Below are 19,189 nucleotides of genomic sequence, written 5' to 3'. Positions count from 1 at the left end.
TAAATTTTTCTTTTTGTTTAGATAAGTCACAGGATTTAAATTATCTCTTTTGGTAGAGTGCTTGCCTGCCAAGTACACAACCCTCATTCTCATTACCTGTAGTATCAGAAATAAAAATGCCATAGAGGGCTGGAGAGATGGCTCAGCCGTTAAAGGCTAAGCTCACAACCAAAAATGCCATAGAAACCTCCACAATCCACACCATCATGTGTCCTTGTATTTATCACTTGTGAGACAAGATTGACAATTTTTTCTACAATCTTTGAAATTCCTTTCTCTTCTCCATTCCAGTACAGGAGCAAGAAAGCAGAAGAAAAAGTCGTCTTGACTAACCAAACATATTTCAGTTGGTTTTGATTTTCAAATGTTATCTATTAATTCCAAAGAATAGATGTTTACTTAAATGGTATTCTCTCCTGTAATGTGATATAAATTTGTATGCATTGTGGAATGAGAAGAAAAATATTTTCATATACCAGAAAATATCCTATGCCACATAAATATTTAACATAGATTTGTACATGGTTTTTATATAAGCTTATAATTTCTTAAGAAATTCATTTTTAATTTACAGTTGAACAATAGATTATTACTGAGTTTCCTTTGTCTTGTTGGTTTTCTTTCTTGGTTTTGTATTACATTTGGGACATAAAGTTCATAGTTAAATGAAGGATGGTTTCTAGGAATGTTGGTTTAAACCAGAAGAGTATCACTAGTCATAAAACGGACATTTGTAGTTACGTGAACAACATATGGTCTGCTATGTACTTTACAGACCTGTGACATCAGCCAAGGCACTAGTCCTTTCTACATTATCTCATCCACAAAATGGAATTGATTTTCTTTATGCTGACATGCCACAGAGAATTTTGTAAACATGGAACAAAAAATTGCCTTCCTGTGAATGTTTGTAGCCTACATGATGGAGATCCATCTCAGAAAGGCCATGGTCTTCTTGATACTCCCTTTTCTGGTTAAATAACATTAAGAGCTATATTTTATGGATATTGTTTAAGTATTTCGTTACACTGAATAATGTACTTGGTTACATTTGTTTGCTTAAATAGACTTCTTCCCTTCCCAGGAAGCATTCACATGTTTTCTTGTTAATAGAATTCCAAAGAACAATTTTAGTCAGTGCTTCTCACACCTGAGAAGCAGCTACAGGCACGCTAGTGGCTAACCTTCCTTGTTTAATGAAATCCAAGCCACATGCCATTGATTATTCATCTGACGATTGGTTTGTATTCTGATTGGCTATAGTGTAGCATTCACTGTGTGTTTTTTTTTTCTTTCATTTTTTTTTTTCTGGATTCTGCAGTAACTTTTTTTCTGGATTCTGCAGTAATTTTTCTGTGGATTTTCTACTTGACAGTGAAGGTGGTAATAACAGTCAGTCTATTCACAAAGCAAACACTGGATTGTTCACCTTGCAGCTTTCTATCATTGATTTTATATAACCTTTATACCTTAATTCTCCTTCACATATGTTTCTGCTTCTGAGTTTTGTTTATATTTCTGATACTTAGGAATACAATGTGGCTGTGCTTCCTGATAAAGCTAGGGTCAGAGTTTTATGAGTCAAACTTGCTGCTGATCATAATTTATTTTTTGCACTCAATTTGTTAAGAAATATACTTTCTATCAACAGTTAAGTATAATAAAAAATATAAAACTATTCCTTCATTTTTTATTCTTATTCCCTTTAAGAATTCCCTTTTTTCTTTTTAAAAACATCATTCCTGGTTCTTTATGAATATCACATCATGTAACCCAATCCTACTCATCTTCCCCTCTCCTTGTACCCATCCTATCCCCTTGCAACCTCCCGTGCAACAGATTTGTCTAGACTTCTTTGCTTGTGAATATTCATTGTAATGACTCATTGGTCTGGTACAAGGCCTCTAGCATCTACTACTCTCTCAGTACTGGAACATCACTGGAATTTCTCTCAGATATCCTTTTATTGCCCTGTGTCATGTAGATCCTGTAGTTTTGGATCTGCAGGACTGGTCCCTTCATGTACTCCAGCAGTACATCAATGGCATATATGTAAGAGTGGGTCACTTCAAAGTCCTAGATCTGAGCCCCTGAGGTATCTGAGCTGGTCATCCCATTGGTTCTCCTGCTCTCAGGCCCTTGGAGCAGGTCATCAACAATCCTCACAACCAGAGCAGGCTCTACTCTCCTGCCCAGAAGAGGTTCAGGTACTTCAGAGCCAGTTCTCCTACTCTGATGAACCCAAGACTAGCTGTCTTGTCTGATGTAGGTGGCAATGGGTAAAATGGAGAGATCTTTCTTAGTCATGTCACCACACAGCAAACAAGTGGTGAGGCCAGGTCTCTAATGGTTATACACTCAGAGCTGGCTTCCTATGTACCCACCACCAGGGTCAGCTCTACCGTGCTGCCCAGGTGAGGTATAGGCTAGCTCTCCTGAGTACTGCATCTGGTGAGGGTCAGGGACAGCTCTCTGCTTTCATGACCTCAGTACCAGGTCTTCCAACTGCCACAGATGGCAAGGGGCAAAGGGGTAGGAGGGTATCTCTCCCTTGTCCATACCACCACAGGGGTGATGAGGGACCAAGTCAGCTCTCCCATGCTCATACTCTCAGGACTGGCTCACTTATAACTCCCTCAATGTAGCAGTATGTGCAGACCCTCTTTGAGTGCTATTGCTGGCTAGGGGTAGGTTCAGCTCTTCTGCTCTCCTGCCCCCAGGACCAGATCTTCCATGATACCCCAGAGAGGGATCTGTGGGGCCAGTTCTGCACAGTCCTCCAACAACAAATTATCCATGGTCCACAACCCATAGCAGCCATGTCTGCCTGGCCTTTGGTATAATAGACCTCTGCAGCTGCAGGGTAATGGACCCAGACATGGCCCCCAGTAACAGTACAAGCTCGGACCCCACCATGATCCCAAGTATCATCATCAGCTACTCACATCAGACTATTCCTCACTATCCTCAAGTCTCCAGTTCTGCCTTTCTTCATTGTGCCCACATGGTTCTGTTTCTTTCTCTTCCATTTACCCATCAGTTACTTGTTCCTCTTAGTTGCACCTGGGGTCTCTGAGTCTTTAGGGTTGTCTCAGATTTAAAGTCAGGAATGCTATGCCCTGCTTGTGCATTATGCCACAAGGGAGGGTCATCTCAGGCATGGTCTGCCCCATCAAGCCTGTGAGGATCCAGACTGGTAGTCATTTCACGCTTGCATTTTCAGGGAGTGTTAAGCTATTGATCATTCAGATGTTCACCGGTCAGAATAGACCAGCATAGACATAGCCTAGTTCTTCTCTGTCAGCTACTGACAAACATGTGACACAGCAGCCACATCTGCAATGCCCCTGAGGGCAGGGTCTTCAATTTTTAAAAAAAAAAAAATATCTTCAATTTGCCTTTCTCGGATTCAAAGAATTAAAAACATAAAATTTTCCACTGAGGCAAAATACTATGTAATTTTATGCAAATTATTTCTTAACTACTTATATTTTGTTAGGTTTAAATGGACTTTTGTTTCTCAAAAGTGGAAAAGCCAGGTCTTAAAGCCAGCTAACAGATTCTGGGTCTCTATTTTATTGTGTCTAAAATGCAGGCACTGAAAGGAATCCTGGAAAAATCTTTCACCAGGATCTTTACTTCAGTTGAGTGTGTTGTGACCCATTTCTCTTGCTCCATATCTCTAGATGAATGAAAACTAGATGTGGATTTTTTTTCTGTGTCGATATTTACTTTATTAATTTGACAAAGTAATATGTTAATTTTATTAAACTGAGTAGACAATTATACCGTATTCTTGGTTTTTAACCAAGAAATGAGAATTTCTGTGAAGAGATACTACAGCATTGAGCACAGTTCATAGGATATAAAAAGTACTAGAATAATTTTAACTATATTTGGAATCACCTCACATCCCTTAGCCATTATTTTTAATTATGTATAATTGTTTCTCTTCATTGTTTCTTAATTCATTATTCAGAGGATAAAATTAAAATGTCTTCAAAATATTTAAAGCAGCAGATTTTTTAAATAAATTTCAGTTGCTATAATCATAAAAGCAAGCAAATAGTAATTACTAAAAGTAAACTGAAAGTATGTGGCTGGAGCCACGGGTTGCTCCATGTGTGCTCTTAGGTTGGTAGTTTAGTCCCTAGGAGCTCTGGGGGGAGGGTCTTGTTGGTTGATGATGTTGTTTTTACTATGGGGTTGTAAACCCCTTCAGCTCCTTCAGTCTTTTCTCTAACTCTGCCGTTGGGGACCCCATGCTCAGTCCAATGGTTAGCTGTGAGCATCCACTCCTGTATTTGTCAGGTTCTGGCAGAGCCTTTCAGGAGACAGCTATATTAGGCTCCTACCAGCAAGTCCTTCTTGGCATCTGCAATAGTGTCTGGGTTTTATGTCTGCATATGGGATAGATCCTTATGTGGGGCAGTCTCTGATGGCCTTTCCTTCAAACTCTGCTCCACACTTGGTCTCCATATTTCCTCCCATAAGTATTTTGTTCCCCCTTCTAAGAAGGACCAAAGCAACCACACTTCGGTCTTCCTTCTTCTTGAGTTTTATGTGGTCTATAAATTATATCTTGGGTATTCCAAGCTTTGGGGCTAATATCCACTTATTGGTGAGTGAGTATCCTGTGTGGATATTTTCCTTTGGATAAATATCCTTTGGATATTTTCTAGTTCCATCCATTTGCCTAAGAATTTCATGAATTCATCGATTTTAATAGTTGATAGTACTCCATTGTGTAAATGTACCACATTTTCTGTATCCATTCCTCTGTTGAAGGACATCTGGATTCTTTTCAGCTTGAGACTATTATAAATAAGGCTGTTATGAACATAGCAGAATACTAACCTTGTCGAGCTACTCCATAGACATTCTGATAGAGAAAAAGGTTTCATCAAACTTCAGAAAACCAATCTATACTAGAGAATCTATCTAAAACAATTAACTGATAGTTTTACATTTTAAAAATTTGACAGCCTGAAACATATTTTGTGCTATACATTATATTCTTACAATCTTGGTCTAAAATGATTAATCTCTTATTGCCTATACATAAACCTCAGCATTGCATTTTCTCATGCTATTTGGACTGATTTGAGTACCAGTTTTTATAACTATGAATTATGATATAGCAATTTTAGGCTAATACTTTAAATTATCATAGTATATAGAATTATAGAGACATGTTATAATGTTTTTGTTTTGTTTTGTTTTTACAGTATATTACAGGTGTGGTTTATCACTACCTCAACTTGTTCATTTTTTTCCTTAAGCCATTTCTTATCTTTTCCCAGCCTAGGATAATTTATCTATAAGATTAAGATAATAATCTTACATAGTTATTTAGATGATTGGCTATAAATGCAACTTTATAAGACCAAGAATATTTAAATGCTTCACACACATTACCTGTAGCTGTTCATAGTCTCATGCTAATTATGCTTCCCAAAAATCTGTTTGCAGGAGTGTCTTCTTGTAAGATACTTTGGGAATATTCCCCCAGGTAGTTCTAATTGGTAAATAAAAACGCCAGCAGCTAATGACTGGTCAGGGCAGATAGAGGAGGGACTTTTAGGATTCCTAAAAGGAATCCTTTAGGAGGACTAGGGAGAGAGAGGAAGAGAGAAGGAGATCTACTATGCCAAGAGAGGGAAAAGGAGAGGAGGGCTAACATGCCTGAGAAAAATGGGGGACAGGGAGGCATAGCTGGCATGGGAAGGAGCCAGAAGAGTGCTGTCCAGCACAGCCAATACAAAATATAGGATTTAGTAAGTAGTAACTTGGGATTATTGGTGAGAAGTGCTTAAGCACAAAGAGGTTAGGAAGTGGCCCAGCCATTGAGCTGATTAAGCCATATCAAAATATAAAGGCTGTGTATTTGTCTTTCATTCAGGAACACAGGGGGTAGCATGGAATGCACCACCAGATTTTATTTAATTATTTTCTATTTCTACAATTGACTTAATTATTTTTATTTATATATAATAAAATTAGCATTTATCCTGTTTTACACATTTCACAGTCTTATTTCTAACAACTTAAAAACATTTCTTGGGGTTTTAGAAGCAAATTCTATATAACAAATTCTATATCATATAAATGTGTGGAAATGTCATTATTTTATAACTCTCTGAACGCTGGAATTCCTAATTTCTACAACAGATTTGTTTTGGTTTCTTAATGGTGCTTTTTTTAAATATAGAAATAATTCAGAATTTCATGTAACTGTAACACTATAGTAACTATTTATCAAATATATGTAAAAATTGGAAAGCAATTATTGCTTTCAAATGATTAATTCAAAGTAAATGAATGATTCTTTTGAAATTTACAAAACTATATAACACTGACAACTGATTTTCAACGAAAAAATAAGAAATATTGTTTTTTCTCTCCAATAGTAATAATAGATAAAAGTATTATTAACAATGGTCAGTGTTCTCATGATTTAGTGAGTTAGATTGAATGACTAAATCTTTAGTTGAAAGTAAATGTTTGATACAGACTTTTATAAATTGACTATGACAAAAAATTAACAATTTTTTAACAGAAGTAGAATGAATATTTTGAAGGGATTTTTCATTTATGTTAAGAGATAAATTCTATCATACATATATAAGTGAGAAAAAGTGTTCTGCACATTTGAAAGATGACCTGTCAAAACTGAGAGTAACTGGGAAGATGAAACTTTCTCGAATAGCCTCAAAGAGGTGTACAATATCTCATAGTAGAATAATGAGAACAGGAATAAAAGAAAATGGTAAGAGCAAATCAAAATGTGTTTATAACAGAAACTTTACTACAGTCACTCAAAAATCAGCTTCCCCAAAGAAAGGTAGTGAAATTTCCAGAGGGTAAACCATGTAGGAAATAATTAAAAGATAAGTCCTGAAGGAAAGTATTGTGTCAAGAAAATGTTTCTATGAGCTTCACAGAAAATGTTGCACATGATGAAAATTCAAGGAGGCAGATCTGCCATATTACAAAAGAGGGTCTAAAGATTGCTTTTGCGAAGAAGTGGGCTTCCTTACTGTACTGTGAATCATCTGTCACTCAAAACAACAATTGGAAATTGCAAATTGGTACATGAAAGAACACAAAGGAGAGAATGATGCATCCTGAAATTCATTCAGCTCAGTGTCCTGATTCTGTTTGTCTACAGTGCTGTGTTGGAGAGGATACTGTTCTGTTGTTGGTAAATATTTGATTCTTCAAATTTCTTGTCATTTTAAATTTGTTTTACATTTATAATTTTAAATTTATAATTTTCTAACTCTTTTCTCTGACTTTGCACTGAGGCATTTTGATGTCACCTTGCAACATATCTGTTGGTTATATATATCATGTGATTTCTGCCCCCTGATAAAAATACAAATCCCTGTCGTGTAAATTGATAAATGTTAAAAAGTTAATCTTTATGGGAATAATTGATAATGTGAGGTCATATCATGAAATAAATTTTTTCATATTCTTTAAGTACTTTGAACTTCTAACATCTGGCTTTAGTAATAAATGATGCTAACTTAGTAGCACACATTCATATTAAAGCTTGTATTCAATCTGCTTCATATTATGCTTTAGTTGATTTTAACCTTCTTAGTAATAGCTACAATGGGTATGTCTGAAGTCACTTCCAATTTGAACAATAATTTAAACAGAAATGGAAATTACTTTTTTGTAGGAGAAAGACCTTCATTTATAAGCTCTTTTGCTTTCCCCATAAGGATTAAACTTGTAAGATGTAAAACATAAAAGCTATGCAAAAATAACTAAGTAAAATAGCTAAAAGTAAAAAACAAAAATCTGGAGAGGTGGCTGACAAAGAGGATGTACCGGGATGGCAGACAACTTGAGTTTTTCTAGGACCAATGTTATGGGGCTCACAATTGTCTTCAAGGAATCTAATACCTCTGTTTTTCATGGCCACCTACATTAATGTGCATATGCCAAACAGACACATACACACAAAATAAAGAGTAAAGAAAAATAATACTGTAAACAGCCCCATTTACATTGACTATCAAAAATCCATATACTTCTTAAAATTATGTTATCACAGTGAAGTCAGACACCTAAGTCTATGAAATCAAGAATGAGTTAAAAATGTACTATCAACTGCTGTGGTTTGATTTTTTTGTGTGTCAGTAACAATGCTTCTCATAAATATTTTAGACATGATGTTTATCATATCAGATGCATGTGTCATTTATAAAACAAGATAAGCCATAAATTCAAAAATATTGACACTGGGTCATTGCTGAATGAATATCATTATATGATTTTGTTCCCCTTTTTCATTTCAAGCTAAAAAGTCTTAACTAAAATAGAGAATAGATGGCATAGATCTTAATCTAACATTTTATCTGAAGCTCAACAAGATCTTTATCTTATTTTTTCAGTGTTACTTAAAGAAACTATAGTAAAGCGGTTAATATAATTTACCTCAAAATTATTTTTAACATTACTATGCTTTTGAAACCAATTGTCTTTTTAAATATGATTATTGTAAATATTACCAGCATCCTCCATGGAAAGATTGATGACAAAAATCTCTGAAAAGAAAACAACATTTCTACAATTCAAGAAGTAGCAGCAAACAAGGGCTAAAATCACAGGTTCTGTGACAAGAGCCATCAAAGCTAAATCTAAGCCTAGTGCCTGTCTCCACGCAGGAAAACAAGGATTAATAATCTGGTTATGAAAGCCAAGCTTGGCAGGTTGAGACAGGAGGATTACAAGTTAATGGTTTGACAGGGCAGCTCAGCAAGATTCTTGTGTCAAAGTAAAACTTTTAGGAAAGAAAAAGAAACCCAAGTTTGTAGTTGCTTACAGGATGTTTAGCCAATGGAATTTTAAATGCTGCACCCACTATTTTACATGTGGCACCTTCAAATATTGATCACCACGGGACACTATGTTGTAAGTCTTGTCATGATTATATTGTTGATGCTTTGGAAAACTAATTGAACTTGGTAGAATAGAGCATTATATTGATGGACATTTAAGAAAGGATCATGGGATAATTATAGGACACCAATGTGTCCTAATAGATTAAGAATGAATACTCACGGGAGGAAATATGGACACAAAGTGTGGAATAGAGACTGAAGGAAAGGCCATCCAAAGACTGAACTCCTGGAGTTCCATCCCATAGAGAGTCACCAAACCCAGACACTATTATGGATACCAAGAAGTGCAGTTTAACAGGAGTCTGATATAGCTGTCTCCTGAGAGGGTCTGCCAGAGCCTCACAAATACAGAGGAAGATGCTCACAACCAAGCATTGGATTGAGCATGGGGTCTCCAATGGAAGAGTTAGAGAAAGGACTGAAGAAACTGAAGGGGATTGCAATCCCATAGGAAGAACAACAATTTGAACCAACCAGATCTCCCCTGCCAGAGCTCCCAGGGACTAAGCCACCAACCTAGGAGTACAATTGGGTCTCTACCCACGGCTCCAGCCAAATATGTAGCAGAGGATGGCCTTGTCAGGTATCAATGGCAGAAGAGACCCTTGATCCTGTGAAGGCTAGATAGATGTCTCAGTGTAGGGAAATGCCAGGGCAGGGAGGCAGGAGTAGGTGGGTGGGTCAGAGAACACACTTGTAGAAGCAGGAGGGGCCGGGGACAGGATAGGGGGTTTCTGGGAGGGCAAACCAGAAAAGGGGATAACATTTGAAATGTAAATAAAGAAAATATCCAAGAAAAAAAAAGAAAAGAAAAAAGAATGAATGCTTTACACCAATTTTACGGTTTATCCCAAGCTCCTTCTATACGTGTTTTAGTGAAATCTTTACTGAGTTTTGTACTCTCAGTTGACTCAAAAATAAATGTAGAAACCATAGCTTTCTGAGTTTTCTAAAATCTCTTTGGAAGAAAACCTATATAGATTACTTCTTTCTAGTACCATTTAATATTTAAATTTTTGGTTATCAGAGATTTAAACAAAGTTAAAATGAATTATTTGTCCATAAACTTTGAGTCTGATTGTTCAGATGTAGTTTGAATGTTGCATCATGTAAGACAGGAAGTAAAGTACCTGCCATTAGCATGAACACTTACACTTAGCTTCAGAGAATGCTTTTATGTACAGTTGTCTACTGATGAGGCCAGCACCCTTTAGGATGCAGTTCTTATGGGTCCTCACAGAAACGTGACCAACTGAATGCTTGCAGTAAGTATTTTCTGGATGCTGTTTTCTTAACACTGGCAACCATTTTTTTAAATTGAGCTAATCTTAATATTTCCTCCTTCCCTTTTTTTTTTGTAATTTTACATTGTTAGATAGAATTCACTATTTATAAGAAATGGTCTCACAGTCCCTAAATATAAGAGGTATGTGTAAATTCAAGTATCATGGTACTGATATTGTACAACAGTGTGTCCATAGCAGTGGAAATTTTCTATTATATCCTATGATTCCATACTTACCCTGCTTCTCCTGAAAGTACCCCAATAGATTATATACGTTTATACTATTATTCTTAAGATAATTATTCAAGTTCTCAAAATGGAATTTTTTACAATTGATATTACAATGTATGTCCCAAAGGGAAGAATATTATTTTTATTTGTGATCCATAAGTAGAAAATGTGACTATAATAATTTTACATGTGAGAACTATATGAAGAAAAGATCTTCATATAGTTTTTGTAAGTTTAGCAGACTATAAGAGCTAACAACCAATAATAGAATCTATTCTTAGTTACTCATTCTCTTAATTTGATCAATACTGTAGGAAGAATTTAGACAATTTATTAATGAACTTATTAGGAATATGGAATAAATGTTGCAAAGTCTCTGCATATTATCTGGCTATAGATCTCTGTATTTGTTCCAATCTGCTGAAGGTTGAGGCTTCTCTGATGGTGCCTGAGAAGGGCACTGATCAGTGAAAACAGCAGAACGTCTTAGGAGTCATTTAATGATTAATTTCCTTAGTAGAAGAGTAGTATTTACTTTTACCCTAGGTCTCTGGGTTGCCTTGTCTCAGATTCTTTGTCATCCAGAGCCATATCAGGTTTGGGTTTCACCTCATTTAAGACTTTGTGCTACAATCACACTAGGATATCTTCTAGGCAGGAGAACATTGTTGTTTGAGGGGTTTGTAGATGGGTTGATTGCTTATGTTTTTCCTTTGATAGTGTACAGTAATACTAGGGCATAGGGGTGTGTATTAGTCAGGGTTTCTATTCCTGCACAAGATCATAACCAAGAAGCAAGTTGGGGAGGAAAGGGTTTATTGAGCTTACACTTCCATACTGTTGATCACCAGAGGAAGTCAGGACTGGAACTCAAGCAGGTCAGGAAGCAGGAGTTGATGCAGAGGCCATGGAGAGATGTTCTTTACTGGCTTGCTTCCTCTGGCTTGCTTAGTCTGCTCTCTTATAGAACCCAAGACTTCCAGCCCAGGGATGGCACCACCCAAAAGGGGCCCTATCCCCTTGATCACTAATTGAGAAAATGCCCCACAAATGGATCTCATGAAGGCACTTCCCCAACTGAAACTCTCTTCTCTGTGATAACTTCAGCCTGTGTCAAGTTGACACAAAACCAGCCAGTACAGGGTGAAAGCTCTATGTGGGCATCACCATGTTCGTTGTGTGGTGTAAGTGTTATCTTCAGCAATAGGGCACTGTTGTCAGTTTGTAGAGAGAAACCAATTTGACAACACCCTGAGTTATTAAGGGATTTTCTTGGGAACCTTGTAACCACAAACAGAATGTCCTCATCATATCCCTCCCATCAGGATTTAGAGAAACTTGTGAAAGAGGCAGAAAGTGTGTAATCAAAGGGGATCAAAGTCAGCATGAAAACAAGGACTTCTAACGTAAAACATGGTATAAATATACCTTGACTCAGAAAGATTGAGACAGCATGAACAGTGCTTCACAGGTCTGTAAAAGATGGGGTCCTAGAGCTAAAAGGGACATCAAACACATGCCCTCTTGGCTATTTTTTGAAGCTATCTCCTATAGACAATCACTTGCAAATGAAAATTTAGTTTTCTCCAAGGGAGTCTCACTGAAGAAAAAACTGCTCTTAAGGGTAGGCTGCATGGCCAGTAGGAGACGACCAACAGAAAATGAGTTCAAAGTTTGAATCCAAAGTTGAATCTTTGGAGGTTCCTTGTCTCATAATGCCATATCAGGGCTTCTTCTTTTAAACTAAATTCCAACTTCCCTTTTATAGCTCAGTAGTATGGAGCACTAGTCAAATGTGTGTGTGTGTGTGTGTGTATACTAAGAAAAAAACCAAATGATATTTATGATCAACTTAATTTAATTTTGGTTATATTCAATTGACATTCCTTTAATTTATTATTTATATATATATTTATTTATTTTTCTATGTATGCATTTATTTACTTATTTTTCTATTTATTTATTTATTTATTTATTTAAAACTCCATTATTTTATTCCCTTCCTGGTCCAACCTCCAATTGTTCTCATCCCATACCTCCTTCCTGTTCTCCTGTCTCTAGTCTCTTGAGGGTTAGTTGCATCTTTTCTAACTAAACCCAGATCCGGCAGTCTTCTGCTGTATATGTGTTGGAGCCTCATATCAGCTGGTGTATGCTGCCTGGTTGGTGTTCCAGTATCTGAGAGATCTCAGGGTTCCAGGTTAATTGAGACTGCTGGTCCTCCTTCAGGGTTGCCCTCCTCCTCAGCTTCTTCTAGCTTTCCCATAATTCACTTACAGGGATCAGCAGCCTCTGTCCATTGGTTGCGTGGAAATATCTGCATCTGACTCTCTCAGCTGCATGTTAAAGGGCAGCCATGATAGGTCCCTTTTTGTGAGTGCTCCATAGACTTAGAAAGAGTGTCAGGTCTTGGGACCTCCACTTGATCTGGATCCAACTTTGGGCCTGTCACTGGACCCTCTTTTCCTCAGGCTCCTCTCCATTTCCATCCTTGCAGTTCTTTCCAACATGAACAATTATGGGTCAGAGTTTTGACTATGGGATGGCAACTCCATCCCTTACTTGATTCCCTGTCTTTCTGTTGGAGGTGGGCTCTACAAGTTCCATCTCCCCAATATAGTTATATATTTTTATAAAGACTTTTAAAATGAAATTCGTAACCTACATTAGTTTAAAAAGTAATTTAAATAACTGTTTTAATGTTGCATTCCTTGCCTTCAAATTTCTAAAGAATCCCTAAGAATGTAGTCAAAGAATTATTTTTAGTGGAAATACCAAAATTAGAAGTGAAATAGCATTTTGAAGGTCAGGTCATTAAAAAACATTGGAAAAACTAACTTAGTTACGTAAGCAAAAGACTTGATAATGAAGTTAAAAAATATCAGCTTAATGACACCATAAGAAAAGATGGTTCAGGGAAACAGAACTAAACTGCTATGTGGGCAGAGATATAAACATACTGGGGATCAAAGTGCCTAGATCTCTCTCTCTTTTTTTTTTTAAATTAATGTTCTTTATTTACATGTCAAATGATATCTTCTTTCCTGGTTTCCCCTCCAAAAAGATATAAACAAATAAATAAACAAAAAAAAACCAAACCCTGTTCCCTCCCCCGTCCCCCTGCTCACCAACCCACCCTCTCTTGGCATTCCCCTACACTGGAGCATAGAACGTTCACAGGACCAAGGGCTTCTCCCACTGATGACAGACTAGGCCATCCTTTGCTATACATATACTGCTGGAGCCATGAGTCCCACCATATGTACTCTTTGTTTGACCAAAGATATCTCTTGAGGGGCAGTGGTGGCAGGTAGAGAGAAGTGTTAAATGGTGGGAAAGCCAGGAGATTGTATATGATATTCATTAGGGATTCAGTCTGAGCCTATTCAGTCTGCCCTGGTACTAGTTATTCTTACCAGAGGTAGGTGACCTTTGGAGGAAGGTAAAGGGAGGTTCCTGGAGGATTAAGGGTGGTTCCCAGGGAACCAGGAACCTTAACCACTTGAAAAGATCTGCTTTTCTAGTAAGCCTTTAGGCGTGTTTACCCGATTACCATCCTTCTGTTTACATAACCAAAGTTCTTTTGTTTAGAACAAAGTCAACTTCACTGCCCTTTGGGGAGAGAGGGGCTTTGGATCTGACAGCCTTGAAAACTAAAAACGGTTAGCATTTGGTTAGAAATTAGATTTTGAATTCAGAACTTAAACTCTGTCTCTAAAATTCTACCACCTGATTGTTTTCACCACAGATAGCTCCCTTTTAAAATAGTAATAACCGGCCTCAGGCTCCTAGAGTTAAATAAGTTAATTTTTAATTGCATTCATTTTTTATTCTGTATTTTTTTTACTGTAAATGATATAATAATTTTCAATGTGAAAGGAATAAAAATTTTATAAACAAGAACCCTACAGAATAAATGCTCACTGTGCCAAGTTTAGTGATGTCATGAATCTGCTGAAGATATATGTTGCAGTCAAGAATTGTTAGTGAAGAAGTTCAAATCCCTGCATCTTAAAAATTAGCTGTATGTGTTCGGAGGAGAGAGAATATAGGAACCCAGAAACCTGCACAAATTAAAAAGAAACTAATTCTGTAAGTGAAAGTAGTCATAAAATAGACATCAAATGAATTAGATTAACAACAGATACCACCATCAGTTGAGATGTTGACAACTAGGAAACCCTTTTTCATTTATGTACCCATCCACAGTCAGAAAGTCCATGGTTCCTTTTGCTCCAACTAATGCTGAAATACTTTTCAATTGGGTGAGAATTATTATTGTAAATATTAGAAAATTATGTATTGGAATTCTATTTATAGAAGACACTAAAATCAAACCAAAGAAACAAATGTATTTTGTTCTGAAAGAACATTTTTTGATTGAAATAATGAGAGTTAAAACTATACAGGTATACAGATAATTCAAACTTGCTTCAGAGACAAAAACATACAGTTTTACAAGTTCCATGGTTTGTTAGTATTTTGTTCTTGAATCTGGACATGCTTTTGTTTAGCTGCTAACGTGTACATACAGAACTCTCCATAATGCCAAAAAGCAGTGTGCAAAGGTTATTCCTGAACACATTCAATTCACAAATAAATTCTTCCAGTGAGTAAATGTACAATAAAGAATTATTTTACCTTTTATGAGACTTTAAAGGCTAATGTAATACAACATATTGTGTTTACTTGTTGGAAATGATAAATTGAGAGAAAGACTTGAAACACACTAAAATAAATAAGCCTACTGATGCTCTGACTGCTTTCAACTGTTAATTTTATATAACAGCTATGCCTTTCAAAATTGCAATGTTGATATATCTCTTCATATTACTTTTATCCAGTTATTAAATCATATACAAATCCAAATAATTTCATTAGAGTGTAGGAACACTGTGACTTAATCTGTCTCTAGCTATGCTTGAATACAAGCAGTGTTCACATAGGATAAAGACAACCAACTATGAGGTTTCCCTACTGACCAACCTGAGCTGATTTCTCATATTCATTCAAGTGTCATATCCTTCACTATGTGTATTTGACACCATTGATTGTATTAATATCTTAGTTTTCTTCTCAGTAATGTCTTTAAGATGCCAGAAAGAAAAGAGGAAAAATAGTCCTTGAGTAAAAATGCAGGTAGTGGAGCTGGACAGATGACTCAGCAGTGAAGAGCACCTCTCGGCTCTGTAGAGCTCTGGGGCATTTCACCTCTTCTGGCATCTATAAACAGTGCATGTGAGTGTACAAATACAAACAAATACACAAACATTTTAAACATAAAATTTTTAAAAATGTAGGAGAGAAATATAGCCCTGAAAACAAAATGAAATCTCATCATGTCCACAGGAACTTTCCAAGTCAAGAAAATCCAACAAACTCTATAAAATAAAAGAAATAGATCTTTAGATGTGAAAGGTTTTATTATAACTGAAAGCATGAGATGTAGAATGTAAACTATATAGCTATGTATTTATAAATAGTTAAATGATAAAATTTTAAAGAGAGTTTTCCAAAGTAGTCAGAGATACAATCAAAGCTTTTTCTCAATTCTCTTTCTGAATTAGAAATTAGTATTTTTTTTAACTTAGGAAAGCATTGAAAATAATCAATCTCCTTTATTATTTTCTTTGTTAAGTTTTAGTAGTAATGCTACAATTATTTGTATATTTGCCTGGCTTTTTCACTAGAATTGTTTCTCAAGGTGAAGGTTGGTAGCTGAATGTTGCTGTCCTGCAGCAACATAAACAGTAGGTTACCTGGAATACGAAGTTAGAAATAGATAGGAAAAGATAGAAGGAGATTTGAGAGAGTGGCCACAGATATACCTACCCACATGGAAAGGTAAAAATTAGACGGGAGACTCTCTGCTCAGCCATCTTGGTTCTTTAATGCTAATGCCTCTGTTCCCGCAACAGGTAAAAACACTTGGGGCAAATCCCTCCCCCAAACTCCGTCAGTATAATGGTCCAATCAGTAAGTTCCTTCTTGCTCGATGGAGGTGGAGTTTCTGAATGTAGCCGCGCTTCTACAGAGCTGCGTTACTGTCTGGGCTTTGGGGAGGGAGACCACAGCTGAAGAGATAGCTCAGGGGCTAAGAATATTTGCTTCTCTTCTAGAGGACCTGTGTGAAGTTCTCAGCATCCACAACTGGAAGCTCACAGATGCCTCTATAACCAGTTCCAGCATATCTGACATGTTTAGGGACATCTTTATGAATGGTATACATATGGAATATATTCATGCAACATATACTCTCATACACACAAAAATGAAACCATATAATAAATTATAGGCAATTTTTGTTTTTCAGCCTTCTAATCAGGGGAGTACTTCCGTGGTAGTTTGAGAAGGAATGGCTCCTGAAAACTTATATTCTTGAACACTTGGCCCATAGTGAGTGGCACTAGTAGGAGGTGTAGCCTCCGTGGGGTAGGTATGGCCTTGTTGGAGAAAATGTGTCATCTGGGGGTCAAGCTTTGAAGTCTCATGGGCTCAAGCTAGGCCTGTATGTCACCCACTTCTGTTATCTGGATCAAGATGTAGAACTCTCAGTTCCTTCTCCAGCACTTACCTGCTTATATGCCCCCATGCTTTCTGCCATGATGGTAATGACATAGATCTCTGAAACTGTAAACAAGTCCCAATTAAATATTTTCTTTTATAAGGTTGTCATGTTCATGGTGTCTCTTCCCAGCCATAGAAACTAAAACTAAAGCAACTACTTTTTTAAAAAATGTGTTTACTAGACTGTTTTTTCAGTTGTATACCTCAGATACATTGATAATAATCTTCAGAAAATTGAGATAGATTGAAACATTCTCATTTGTACTGGATTTGACAAGTGCTGCAACAAAATAGAAATCATGTGAAGACATATATTTTTTTCCTAGTATTCATGATGTTGACATATGTAAATTTAATCAGGTAAAGTTGTTTATCTCAGTTCACATATATAGTAAATCCCTTATGTTCCTTCTCTCCTCCTAAGTAAGTAAAAATCTTTGCAGTGTTTCTGAGAGTTGCTATAGACAGCCTATTCACCAATTAACAGTGACAACAAAATGAAAAAAACAGGAGGTATGCACATTGTTTTCAGTGTATAGTCTATCAAGCATGGTTTTGAAATGCAAGTAATAAATCATTTTTAAGGCATCTAGCAGTATTCAAGTTAAAAAATGTTTCTCATCTATTGTTTTGTCTTAGTAAGCACTTCTGTGAACTTCTGTGAAAAATGATTGCTTAACAAAATCATTTAAGGTTGTTGCATCACATACACATGGTTCATTACTTTACAAAGCCTGACTCTTGACTTCCATGACCTTAGAAATGAGTTACTACTATGTATACAGGTTTTCCCACTAACTTTTCTGCCCTTAAAAGTCAAGGGTTTCAATCTGGACACATGACATACAGAGATTACTGTAATAATTTTCCTTTAACAGGTTCTTTAAACTTGTCTAGTTCCTTAATTCTAATTATTTACCCCATGTGACTTCAACATTGTTCATATGCTGTCTGAGATGGATTTAATAGTGCTCTTGTAACTATCTTAAGTATATTCTCTATTTTAGTAAAATGTAAATACCTCTTCGATTCCTTTATGTATATGAGTTTCTTGGAAAAAAATTATGGTTACTTCAGAAAACATCACTGCAAAGCAATCTAGACTTGCTGAGTGAGTGAGTCTAGTTTTATATCAAGATTTGGTGGTCTTTTGATTGTTAACTGGAAGTCAAAAAAAAGTTAAGACAATGTGTATTTTATCTTTTCTGTAAAGCATGCAGTCAAGATGTACTGTTATCTGAATATCTATCCTGGTGAACTTATAAAAAGCATGTATGAAAAGCTTTATATACCAAAACATTTTCAAAACCAAGAATATTAGCTCATAACTGTATCCTAGTAAATTGGAGATTGAGTTAATTTTAATCTCTCTCTCTCTCTCAAACTCTCTCAATCTCTTTCTCCTCTCTTTCACACACACACACACACACACACACACACACACATGTTCTTTTGTTGTTCCTTGTTTCTCCTGCTGAGGTCTTTACAATCTTGTTCTGAAGAAAGACAAAGATTAGATATAGATACAGATATAGATATAGATATAGATATAGATATAGATATATCAGTCATAATGATACAACAGTATAACCTGTGTTATAACCTAACATAGATTAGTACTAAAGATTCCATTAAATATTTTGTTATTAATTAATTTATTTTTTATACTCCATACTTTATCCCCCCCCCGCCATGCTCTGACTGTTCCACATCCCATACCTCCTCCCCAACCCCTGTCTCCACGTGGCTGTCACCACCTCCCACCCTACCTGACCTCTAAACTCCCTGGGGCCTCCAGTCTCTTGAGGGTTAGGTGCATCATCTCTGAAGAACACAGGTCTGGCAGTCCACTGCTTTGTACGTGTTGGTGGCCTCGTATCAGCTGGTGTATGCTGCCTGTTTGGTGGTTCAGTGTGTCAGAGATCTCTGGGGTCCAAATTAATTGAGATTGCTGATCCTCCTACAGGATTGCCCTTCTCCTCAGCTTCTTTCAGCCTTCCCTAATTCAACAACAAGAGTCAGCTGCTTCTGTCCATTGATTGGGTGCAAATATCTACATCTGACTCTTTCAGCTGTTTGTTGGATCTTCTGGAGTATGGTCATGCTAGATCCCTTTTTGTGAGTGCTCCATAACCTCATCAATAGTGTCAGGCTTTGGGATCTCCCCTTGAGCTGGATCTCACTTTAG

The 19,189-nt window shown here is 36.5% G+C and overlaps 1 protein-coding gene and 1 non-coding gene across 7 annotated transcripts in view; one reads left to right on the top strand and one right to left on the bottom strand.

The window, feature by feature from the left end:
- Positions 1 to 19,189, top strand: part of Csmd3 (CUB and Sushi multiple domains 3) — a 1,179,548-nt gene that overhangs the window by 954,763 nt on the left and 205,596 nt on the right. The window lies entirely within an intron of this gene.
- Positions 3,226 to 3,358, bottom strand: LOC116082923. Its single transcript, XR_004115534.1, has one exon. It is a non-coding gene; the product is annotated as a small nucleolar RNA SNORA17 (small nucleolar RNA).

This window comes from Mastomys coucha, unplaced genomic scaffold (assembly GCF_008632895.1).
Source record: "Mastomys coucha isolate ucsf_1 unplaced genomic scaffold, UCSF_Mcou_1 pScaffold7, whole genome shotgun sequence".
In the NCBI taxonomy this organism is placed as follows: Eukaryota; Metazoa; Chordata; class Mammalia; order Rodentia; family Muridae; genus Mastomys; species Mastomys coucha.
The sequence above is the reverse complement of the archived record's forward strand: the minus strand, read 5'-3'. Positions and strand labels throughout refer to the sequence as shown.